This window comes from Suricata suricatta, chromosome X (genome assembly GCF_006229205.1).
Source record: "Suricata suricatta isolate VVHF042 chromosome X, meerkat_22Aug2017_6uvM2_HiC, whole genome shotgun sequence".
NCBI classification, from domain to species: domain Eukaryota; kingdom Metazoa; phylum Chordata; class Mammalia; order Carnivora; family Herpestidae; genus Suricata; species Suricata suricatta.
Window position 1 is genome coordinate 76,326,954 of NC_043717.1, and position 12,414 is coordinate 76,339,367.

The window sequence follows — 12,414 nt, forward strand, 5'->3', positions numbered from 1 at the left end:
GACTAGAAGGGTACCAGAGCCTAGTCATGTTGACACATAAAACGAACCTACAGCTTTTTCATATGCTTACAGTTGGGGCAAGAATCTGTTTGTGAATGTCTAGAGCAGTGCTTCTCAAGCTTAATTTTTTTAATGTTTGTTTATTTTGAGGAGAGAGAGAGAGAGAGAGAGAGAGAGAGAGAGAGAGAGGGAGAGGGAGAGGGAGAGAGACACCTTGATCAGGGGAGGGGCAGAAAGAGAGAATCCCAAGCAGGCTCCGTGCTGTCAGTGCAGAGCCTGATGTGGGGCTCAATCCCACAACCTGTGAGATCATGATCTGAGCAAAAATCAAGAGACTTTTAACTGACTAAGCCACCCAGGTGGCCCTCAAGCTTTAGTTTACAAAGGAATCACCTGTGGATCATATTATACGCAGATTCTGATTCAGTATTTCGGGAGTAAGCCCTGACTAGCTCCCAGATGATGCCAATAATGCTGCTCCTTGGACTACACTTTGAGGAACAAGGTATTTTTTATTTTATTTTATTTTATTGTATTTATTTTATTTTATTTTATTTTATTTATTTTATTTATTTTACTCTATTCTATTTTATTTTATTTTTCGTATGCTTCCTTTTATTTATTTTTTAAGTAGTTTATTGTCAAATTAGTTTCCATACAACACCCAGTGTTCCTCCCCACAAGTGCCCTCCTCCAACACCTCCACTTCTTTCCCCCCTCCCCCTTCAGCCCTCAGTTCATTTTCAGCATTCAATAGTCTCTCAAGTTTTGCCTCCCTCTCTCTCCCCAACTCTCTTTCCCTCTTCCCCTCCCCCTGGTCTTCCATTAGGTTTCTCCTGTTCTCCTGTTAGACCTATGAGTGACAACGTATGGTATCTGTCCTTCTCCACCTGACTTATTTCGCTTAGCATGACACCCTCAAGGTCCATCCACTTTCCTACAAATGGCCAGATTTCATTCTTTCTCATTGCCATGTACTACTCCATCGTGAATATATACCACATCTTCTTGATCCACTCATCAGATGATGGACATTTAGTCTCTTTCCATGTTTTCGCTATTGTTGAGAGTGCTGCTATGAACATTGGGGTACATGTGCTCCTATGCATCAGCACTTCTGTCTCCCTTGGGTAAATCCCTAGCAGTGCTATTGCTGGGTCATAAGGGAGTTCTATGGATAGTTTTTGGAGGAACCTCCACACTGTTTTCCAGAGCGGCTGCACCAGTTTACATTCCCACCAACCGTGTAGAAACAGGGTTTTAAATCAACACTGCTCAAAAGAAATATTATCCAGCCTACAAATGTGAGACACACATGTCATTTTAAAATTCCTAATGGCTTCATAAAAATGTAAAAAATGGCATAGGTGAGATTAATTTTAATAACTTACGTAATTCAAAATACTGGAAATATTATAACATGTAATTAATACAAAACTGGCTAATGAGATACTTTATATTTCTTTTTTCATACCAAGTCTTTGAAATCAGTGCATACTCTATACTTAAAGCACATCTCAATTTATCCTAAGGCATTTCATGTATTTGACAGCCACATTTTAGCTCCTGGCTATCTTAGCAGATATTGTAGGACTATCCCTTCTATGTAGGAGCCATGAAGGAGCATCCGGATGAATACTTGAGACACTTCCTTTCTTCATCTTCTCATTTCTTCTTTCAGATAAGTCTATTAAAGGGGATTAGTATTCAGGAATCCAAGTGAATTGAGCACACATTGACATCCAAGCATGAGGCTGAACTAAGCAGATCAATAGTAGCCTTTCTCTAAGTAGAGAAATATCTACATTCAGAAAAAGATATAGTAAGAGATGCAAAACTATTACATTGGTCGATGATGGTTGACTGCACAGATGACATTTGGCCTAACTCTTTCTCGGTTCTGCCAGCTGAGACTAGGGACATGCAAGCATTCTGGACTATGATGTTAGCATCTCAGAAAAGCTAATGAAGACAGTGGGCCAAAGAAGATGTCCAAAGGCAACCCCAATCCCATTCCAGTACCCCAATTCTCCTCTGTACCCCAGTACTGATGCCTTTCAATATCATATCACATAGCTGAAAAAAAGATCCCATCTCCTAGGAAAAGGAAATAGATTATAAAATGCATCACTAAGGGGTTGCATTAAGGCTGGCACTTGATAGTAGGGCAAAAATTTTGCAAGAGAAGTTGGAGGGAAATACTCTTCCAGAAATAAGGAAAAATATTTTAAAAGCTATGTATAAGCCTAGAGGTAAAAAGGTCTTGAGTTTGAATCTTTGCTTTAACACTTACAAACACTACAGTGACTTCCATTTATTTTTCAGTGTGAAATCCATGCCAATCCTCCTAGTTTTTTGATCCCCTATTAGATAATCCTATCCTCATAGCACATGCTCAATTAGTTAGTTGCTTATTTTCTGTTTCTGGATAGAAAAATTCCCTTATATTATTACACTCCCTATCCCACCACCCCTTAGGGAACAGGCAAAGTTATCTATTGGGCACCCATTTCCTCCCTCTCCTTGGTATACATAGAAAGACAACAAGATTTGAATTAAGAAGAATTATGCTTACCCTATCTTCCTTTTTTTTACTATGACACTCTAGATATTTATTAAACCTCTTTGAACCATTTTCTCCCTTTATGTAATACTCATAATTTTGTTAGCATTACATAAAATATGTGAGAATGTCTAGCAATTAGTAGATCCTCAATAAAGTATACTGTCACCCTTTAAAAAATTCATGAGAAAGAGAAGTTAGCAACTTTTGGAAGGCAAGTCCTTAAAAAGTGGATCTTGGACCCTTCTGAGATTCAGTACCTAAGGATTAAAGGTATATTTCAATCATTTAGCTTTTCCTCAACTTTTACTTTCTGGAAGGATTGCTTATATGCATTTATAGTTAGAAATTCAGTGCATAATTATAAGTAATAAAGTATATTACCTGTATCTAAAAATAGTCATGAGAGTAAATGAAATGCTATTATTGTTGAATTTAAGTTTTATGATAGATGCGATTGGTATGATATAGAACTACAAAGTCAATCTAAGGATCTTGTCTTTCGATTTGAACTTTGTCCAGGATCAAAGTGTCAGTGATGTACATATAAAAAGCAGCATCTCAGTTTATGTGCCCAAACTGAAATTGGGTATGACCCTGGCCAAGGGGATAATGATGGGGCTTGTAACTCCAGGAAGACTCATAAACTAAAAGGAAAGAAACTAATAAAGGGCCAGGCATCTAAACTCTAGTCAAGATACAGATGGTTGAACATAATTCTCCTGAATAGCAATTACTTTTTTATGGATACAAATTTAATGCCTTATATGCATACACTTACAATGATTATTTCCCTATATAAGTGAAATTGGCACAATTCTCAGCTCAAAGAAATTCATTAATTTCACAGTATTTTCCTCAAATGAAATTGGGTTTTTTGGGGGGTTTTAAACAATTTTTATGTTTTTTATTTATTTTTGAGAGACAGAGAGACAGCGTGAGCAGAGGAGGGTCAGAGAGAGGGAGATACAGAATCTGAAGTAGGCTCCAGGCTCTGAGCTAGCTGTCAGCACAGAGCCCGACGCGGGGCTTGAACCCACAAACAGTGAGATCATGACCTGAGCTGAAGCCAGATGCTTAACTGACTGAGCTACCCAGGCACCTCAAATGAAATTGTTTTAATGAAACAGTATACTACTTGTATAGACAATTTGCATATAATTATGTCCTTGTCCATTTTGTGTGGGTTTATAAGAACTTTAGGTAGATGTTTATAAAACATATCTTCTAAGGCTTTGTGTAATGTTATATAAATATATTTAGACTCATTCAGCAATTTGTAAGGTACCATTCATGGCAATGAATAAAATTCAGTGTAAAAAACTGCAGCTGGAACAGACCCAAAGGAAAATTAGTAATAGACTTACATACCTCGAGAAGAACGGTACAGTTCAATGTTGACCTTGATGAGGACAATTACTAAAAATGAGATGTGTGTGTTTGGTATAAGAATCAGAGTCATTTAAAGTCTCTGAATATTCTGAGCCTCCACTAGAAAAATCATAAGTAAGAAGTTTGGTCATGAATTTACTGTCCTTTGGGTCACATTCAATATCCCTGGCCAGAAGAGAATTGATTACAATGATATCCTCAGTTTTAAAAAAAAATCTCCATTTGGGGAGTAGGCAAAAGAGGGAATGAAATCAAGGTCAGTTGAGATCCAAATCAACATTTTGAGGGGACTGTTAAGTTGGTGTTTTTCCTTCTTCAACCATTTACTATCAGGCTCGCAATCATTAAGGCAGGGGATTACATATTATGCACCTGCAGTTTTCACAGCCAATACAGTGTTATTTTCGGGACCATTGAGGAATGCTTTTAGACCAGAGGTTTCCAAAGTGGATATGTACAAGATGATCTATGGGGCATGGGAAGGAGAACAAGAACTTTTATTTATATATTGAGTTTGTTCTGTTTATTTTACCTTTTTACATAGGTTTATTGGGATATAATTTACGTGCCATGAAATTCACCCAGTTAAAGTGCTAAAGGCAATGGATTTTACTATATTGAGATTTGCACAAGCATCACCAAAATTTTAATTTAGAACATCTTCAGTATTCCAAAAAGAAACCACACACCCTTAGCAGTCACCCCCATTCCATTTTCAGCCCATCTTCAGGCCCACTAATTTACTATCTATCTCTTTAGATTTTCCTCACATAAATGGAATCGGATAATAGGTGGTCTTTTAATATGGACTCTTTCACTTAGCATACTTTTAAAGGTTCATCTACATTGTAGCATGTATCAGTACTTCATTGTTTTTAAAGCCAAAAATTAGTCCATTGTATGATGTGCCACATTTTATTTATCTATTCATCTGCTGATAAAAATTTGGGTTGCTTCCACTTTTGAGCTAATATGAGTAATGCTGCTATTCATGTAGAAGTTCTTCTATGGACATAAGTTTTCAATTCTCTTGGGTATATACCTAATAGTGAAATTGTGAATCAGATGATAACTTTATGCTTGACATCCTGAGAAACTACCAAGACTGTCTTCCATGGTAGCAGCATAATTTTACATTTCTTTTTTTTAATGCTTTTTTAAAATTTATTTTTGAGAGACAGAGAGAGATAGTGTGAGCAGGGGAGGGTCAGAGAGAGAGGGAGATACAGAATCTGAAGCAGGCTCCAGGCTCTGAGCTGTCAGCACAGAGCCCGACATGGGGCTTGAACCCATGAACTGTGAGATGACCTGAGCCGAAGCCGAATGCTCAACTGACTGAGCCACCCAGGCGCCCCTACATTTCTACCAGCAATGTAGAAGGGTTCCACCTTCTCCACCTTCTCACCAACACTTGTTATTTTTTATTTATTTGATTATGGTCACCTATGCAGTGGTATCACACTGTGGTTTTGAGTTTCATTTCCTTGAAGACTACCGATGTTTAGCAGCTTTTCATGTAGTTATTGGCTATTTTTTTCAGTCTTCTTTGGAGGAATATCTATTCAGATCCTTTGCCCATTTTACAATTGGGCTATTTGTTTTCCATTGTTGATTGTAAGAGTCTGTTATACATTCTGATACCAGTCCCTTGCATTAATTTTTATCTTGTTTTACAATTTCTCATTTCTGAGTAGGTTTTGTAATGAACATAGCAGTACAATATATGTGTATCTTAATTATAGCTAAATTTCGGAGAGTCCTGAAAGTATTTTTACTGATAAGGACCTGTAATTAAAACTCTACAGAGCACTGCATTAGACTAAAATTATATTTTTCTCTTCCATCTGTTTGCTGTTTGCAAGAAGGAAAAACTGAGTATGCTAAAGATAACCTTCAGTTCTTACATCTTTTAGTCACTGTGTTATTGAACTGTGCCTGATAAATACAAGGCGTTTTACATTATGCTAGCTAATTAACACTTGTTGCTTAGAAATCCCTAAATATGAGAGATGAGGAAGAGTAACTAATATGTGAGTGCTACCACGTAGTAATTGCTTCAGTAAATATCAGCCAAGGTAAACATCATTTTGAGTCTACAGATTAGAAGATGAGGAGACATGTTAAGGAACAGGGACAAGGTCATACAGCTCACAAGTCTGACTCTGAAGCCCATTGTTTTCTATGTGACACTACCTATTAGTCAAATTATAGGTGAGATTGCTGCAATGAGTAAGAAACTGGACTGGGTGACTTTGCTTCCAATTCCGAGACATTATGATGTCATTTTAATGTAAAAAAGCATTCAGGTCTGTGTCAGTTGTGATTTGCATCACTAACAAACATCTAAATATCCTTTTTTTCTAAATTTTTAAAAAGTCTTATTTATTTATTTTGAGAGAGAGAGCATGAACAGGGGAGGGGCAGAGAAGGAGAGAGAATCCCAAGCAGGCTCTGTGCTGTCAGCAGGGAGCCTGATGTGGGGCTTGAATTCCTGAACCATAAGATCATGACCTGATCCAAAATCAAGAGTTGGACACTTAACTAACTGAGCCAGCCAGGGTCCCTATTATGCTTTTTTAAAAGTTTATTTATTTTGAGAGAGAAGGTGAGTGACTAGGGAAGGGGCAGAGAGAGGGAGAAGGTGAGAGAATCCGAAGCAGGCTCTGTGCTGGAGAGCCAGATGTGGGGCTTGAATTTACAAACTGCAAGATTATGACCTGAGCTGAAATCAAGAGTTGGACACGTAACCAACTGAGCCACAAAGGTGCCCCTCATAGCTAATAAACATCTATGGGCAGGAACCATTTTGGCTTACTGCCTGTGAATAATTCCCAGGACAGCAACATATACTAGTGGAATTAATAGCTTTCTGCCATTGTAACATGCCAAACACTGACTTAAAGAGATATTTGATAATTGCCATTTTTGGAGTTTTTAATCATTTATATAGTAATCAATGAATTTCATTTATACTTATTGCATTCATAATATGACTTTGTATTTACAGTAGACATTGTATTTGTACTTATTCAAAGTAGATTCCATAAAATAAATGTGACATACTTTAATTCTAATTGGGGAATTCATAATCCATGTCTAAGTGAAGGAGAAGAATGGATTACAGCACAAACGTCAATTCATTTCAGCCAACTTAACTAATTTTTACAAATAACCACACAAATAATTAAGCTACTGCGATGAGTATGAATGAAATGGCTTTATTTATTAATGTCTGGTAAAATCATAATGTGAAAGCCTAGCCAATAGTCTAGGGGCTGAGATTACATCACCACCCAAATTATATCATGGGCAATAAATCCATTTCTTATAGACAGCAAACTAAAGGAGAGTGAGCCAGAGTGTATAGTATTTTTGAAATGGGGAACATTTAATTTTGCCCAGTAGCAGAAAATATATTTAAAAACACTCCAAATTTAGTGAAGCAAAACAAGATTACATAAAGCCAAATAAGTTATTTTGTATATTTAATGCTTTTACTTGTTCTCAGTGTAGTTATCTTTACTTTAACCTCCATTATCTTAATGCATTTACTGATATGTGACTCCTTTGGCAAAGGTATTAAGACATGCATAATAATTAGTGTTCTATAATATATAAGATTTCTGTTGGGAATGACTTCTTTACAGATGAAGAGTTTTTTTTCCATTGAAGGATTTATACCATAATTAGAAAAATGATGTTCTAACCTCCAGTGGAAAGATCATACTTTAATTGGGATTCGTTTGTATTAGACAAGCCCATGGAGAAAACCAGGAGACATTGTTTTTTTACTGAAGTTAAATTATTAACTGTGAAATCAACTAAATCATATTCTCACATAAATATCTGAAATGACTAGCCCTTTTAATTACTTTTTAAAAAAACATCTAGTCTTGGTGGGTGCACCTGGCAGGCTCAGTTGGTAGAGCATTTGACTTTTGATCTCAGGGTTGTGAGTTCGAGCCTCATGTTGGGTATAGAGATTAACTAAAAAAATAGGCACATGAGGCTGGATTAGTCATCTGACATTAACTGAACTGTTGGGGTCCAGTAGGCCAAAAAACCTCCTGCATAGCTACCGTTGATGGCTATGCCTCCGGGGCGCAGGTGAACTATTTCCGGGGCACAGGTGAACTATTTGGGCAGTTGCAGAACAAGTCAAAAGACTGTGAAACAACATTTGGCCTCCTGGGCCGCACATGTAGCTTCTGTTTATCCTCTCTATGATTTTCTCTTGCTTTTCAAAGAGGCATATACTTTTAGGCTTTGAATCAACTTGGGTCAGTTAGTGACACCAGCCTTCTCTTGCTTTGTTGTTTCTAGCTCATTACCTGCTGTTGGGAGTAAACATAATCCTCTGTCAAAGATTTACTTCTTGAAGGATAAGCGTCTTGCCCATAAATAACTGCTTGAAGGGCCTTGTAGGAGTGTGAAACTCCTCAGAAAAGAAATTCTTTAGGCTTATCTTTAGACAGACTCTTGTTAGGGAATCCTTCCCGTATAGTGATTTATTTGCTCCTGTTATTTACTCCTATCCTCTCTTCCTGATAAGAAAGATCCTTTCCAGAACATGTCTTTACGTCAAGGACCATAAACTATGTAGTCACCTATGGTATATAAGACACTGACTTCCTTAGTAAAGTGTGGTCCTACCACCATTCATGTTGTCTGTCTTCTTTCTTATAGATATTGCGCCGACCCCAATCCCCTACTCAGACACCCTTAGACTGAGGTGCGAGGGCTGGTCCCCCGCACTGAACAATCCCTTAAGACATAAAGGTTTAAAACCCTTTGGATCAAAATATAGGCTCAGGTAAAGCTGAAGAGCAGTACAATATTTTAAGCATACTTAAATTTACCTGTTTAAAAGAAAATCATACATTTTACAAACATCTCAAGATGAAATACTATGGTTCATCTTTTGCTGGTTTCTTAGAAAGATTTAGCCTAATGTCAGATGAGCCAGGGTCAAGGCCTGCTAATGGCAATAAGATTACACTTGAATTTCTCATATATAATATAAAAATAATAGTATATGCTGCGAAGCCATCCCTTAACTCTCCTTGATAGAATAAAATCATATTTCAAATGAATTCAGATGGTATTCACTGAGTATAATTTGCATGGTAACCTGAAATTTTTAGAGCAGTAAAGGTAACATTCAGTCTGCTTCTCTACATAAAATCATCCAAATGTTCTGGAAAACTGAAAATTTCATAATCTAAACAATATCTTCTAGACTACATGTTATAGATAAAAGTAACAAAACCTCCTTTGTCACAACATGTTTACTAGATAAACATGGTTTTCAAAAATCTTTCCACTCTCAATAGTGGATAAACTTTTACGACCAAATGTGTTTACTTATAGAAAGAACAAGTACTAATAAAATGCTAGTTATTTATCATAGGTTTGAAATAATCAAATGACTGGCAAATACTATTCACATCACAGAGATGAAGAAACTATGGTACATTAAAGATAAATAATGGTCTCTTTTGAGATAATTAATTCAGCAGAAGAATTTATAAGGTTTTGCATTAAATAATTTCACATAGGACCTCATTCACCTCTCAGTTACCCTTCTCGGGGTTCTCCCTCAGTAATCCCAATCTCCAAGCTTCTGTGAACTTCACATTCACATTTTAGTCTTTTTAAAAAATTTTATTTATTTATTTTGAAAGAGAGAGAGAGAAAGAGCCAGAGAGAAAGGGATAGCAGAGAGCCTGATGTGGGGCTCGAACTCACAAACCATGAGATCATGACCTGAGCTGAAATCAAGAGTTGGACCCTTAACCAGCTGAGCCACCCAGGCACCCTCACATTTTAGTCTTGATTCAATTAACCTCCACAAAGATTTATTGAATATCTACTGTTTGCAAGGCACTGTGCTATGTGCCAATACAAAGATGAATAGATGTTCCTAATAAACTTAAATCTAATTAAGATCATAATACCACAGTATATTATGAGATGCAAATAAATATGTGAGCACAAAAGGGGGAGAAAGGACTTCCACCACGGCATAATCAAAGCAGCATTAGAAAAATTATCTGAAACTTAGAAATACAGAGAAAAGAGTGGGGCCAGGGATTTTCAATGTTACAAGAAAGTGAAGGCCACCCAAGGATTGTCTACAAAAATGGTCAGAAAATGCTTTCTGTAAAGGTTCAGAAAGTAAATATTTTTGGTTTTATGGGCCATATGGTCTCAAATGTAATCAACTCTGCTATTGTAGCATAAAGGCAGGCATACATCACATGTAAACAAATGAGTGTGGCCAGATTTGGCCCACAAGTAATTTGCGAATCCCTGGTCTAGGGGACCTAGGATAATAACTCATTCAACTTACCGTTGACGATTTAAGGTTTTAAATTTAGTGAAGTTTCATGTTAAATTGTAGATTTTCGTCTATTCTAAATGCAAATAGTTTTTGTCTGTAGACAGATAACTCCAAAGTTGTATAGCCCTGTTGGACATTACCCAGTTCCTATCTAATCCAGCAATCTTATCTTCCTATTAATATTGTTTTAAAATGGTCTTTGGGGGGTGGCTAGGTGGCTCAGTCAGATAAGTGTTTGACTCTTAGTTTTAGCTTAGGTCATGAGCCACAATGGGCTTCGTGCTGAGTGTGGAACCTGCTTCGCATTCTCCCTCTCTCTCTCTCTCTCTCTCTCTCTCTCTCTCTCCCTCCCTCTCTCCCTCTGCCCCTTTCCCCTGCTTGTGCTTTCTCTCAAAATAAACTAATAAACTTTAAAAAATAAAATAAGATGGTCTTTGACCCAGTCATGACATCTTAATGGTCCCTTTATTAATTAATGAGTTAGATAAAATCTGACATATGTTCATTTTATATTTGCCCAAGTGTTATGATTTCACTTGTTTGAAAATTGTACTTTGACAGTTTTGGAGGTTCATTAAGATGCCCAAATTTACCCACCTGATAAAGACAAGTAAACTGCATTGTGGTAGAAATGCACCTCGAAGTCTGTTTAAGCCCAAGTATACTTTTCTTGGCTGTCAGGGTGAATCGCAAGTAGTAACAGAACTTGAAGTTTGCTTAGTCTCCTTCTATAGGCTTTATTTTCTTCGCTCTAGATATTTTTGTATTTTAGTTTTTTGTTTGCATATGATAAAAAAGTTACCACATCTTGGTGGTAGCAATGATTGGCAACTTGTGTTTATTGTCTGACCATTTGAAGATTTCCACTGGATGAATGGTGGAGAGCTATTCTCTGTTGGTTGAGAAACCGAGAATCTGGTTTGTTTAGGCTTCTTGTTTGTTGATTTCTGAATGCCAATAAATTAAGAACTTTCTGCCCACTGTGAAAGATAACATCTCTTCCATATCCAGACCTATGAGCTTTTGTGTTTATGTGTTTACTCATGACCTATGGCAGAAGTTGCAGAATTGAAGCAGTAAGTTCTCCTTTTATCTGTATTTCTGTAAATTGAGTAATCCCTTCTCTTTCATGTGGGTATGAAATAGTTTTTGATGACAGGTAATAATAAATTAAGTTATAATGTCTCTTTAAGGTAGTCAACTATAACTTATTTATAGATAAATAAGTACTTGTGTACATCTAATGTTTCTTTAAAGGAAAGAAAAAATTTTAAATGAACCTCAAATACTTCAAATGTATTATACACTTATAAAATCCTTACAGAAATGACTGAGAAACATTTTATTAAATTATTTTTATGTGAGCAGGGGAGGGGCAAAAAGAGAGGGAGAGAAAGAATCCCAAGTAGGCTTTGTGCTGTAAGCACAGAGCCCAACAAGTGTTTGGATCTCACGAACCATGAGATCATGACCAGAGCCGGAATGAAGAGTCGGATGTTTAACCAACTGAGCTACCAGTCTCAGTTGGTAAGAATCCTAGGACAATTGTTATTGGTTTGATAATTTAGGTTTAAGAAAGAGAAGAAAACAACTCTAGGTTTTTTTCTCTAATGTATGTTAAGTATAATAAAGCTTATATTTTGCTTTTCTAAAATTTTTGTCTTTTATGAAAAGACTACTTAATATGATTTTCTTAGGCTTCTTAGAATACCCATCAAACAAGCTAATATAACTGGCATAATTTTTAAGACTGTAAAAAATGTAAATTTGTCATCTACTAAATTTTATAATTTTTCTGACAAACTTTCTACATCAACTGTAATTATGTTTTGTAGCTTGAACATAATTTTCAAGATCCTTATGTAAATTAAACACTTGGATTAATATCAAATCAAACTAATTGATGAATAATTTTGATTGCTACATAATTCCTAAGTAAAATGGAATACTGAAAAATTATTGCAAAGCATAATTTCACACCAATGTACATTTGCTTATTTTTTATTGTGCTATAGGGTGACTATGTCTTTGGTCATGTTAATTAACATATTCATTGTTGAAACTTTAAGGTATAAAAGAGATATGTGAGGCTATATTAACTTATGCACTTACAAGC

General features: G+C 36.2%; 1 long non-coding RNA gene across 1 annotated transcript in view; it reads right to left on the reverse strand.

Annotated features, from left to right (window-relative positions):
- Positions 1-12,414, reverse strand: part of LOC115283284 — a 60,155-nt gene that overhangs the window by 17,700 nt on the left and 30,041 nt on the right. The window lies entirely within an intron of this gene.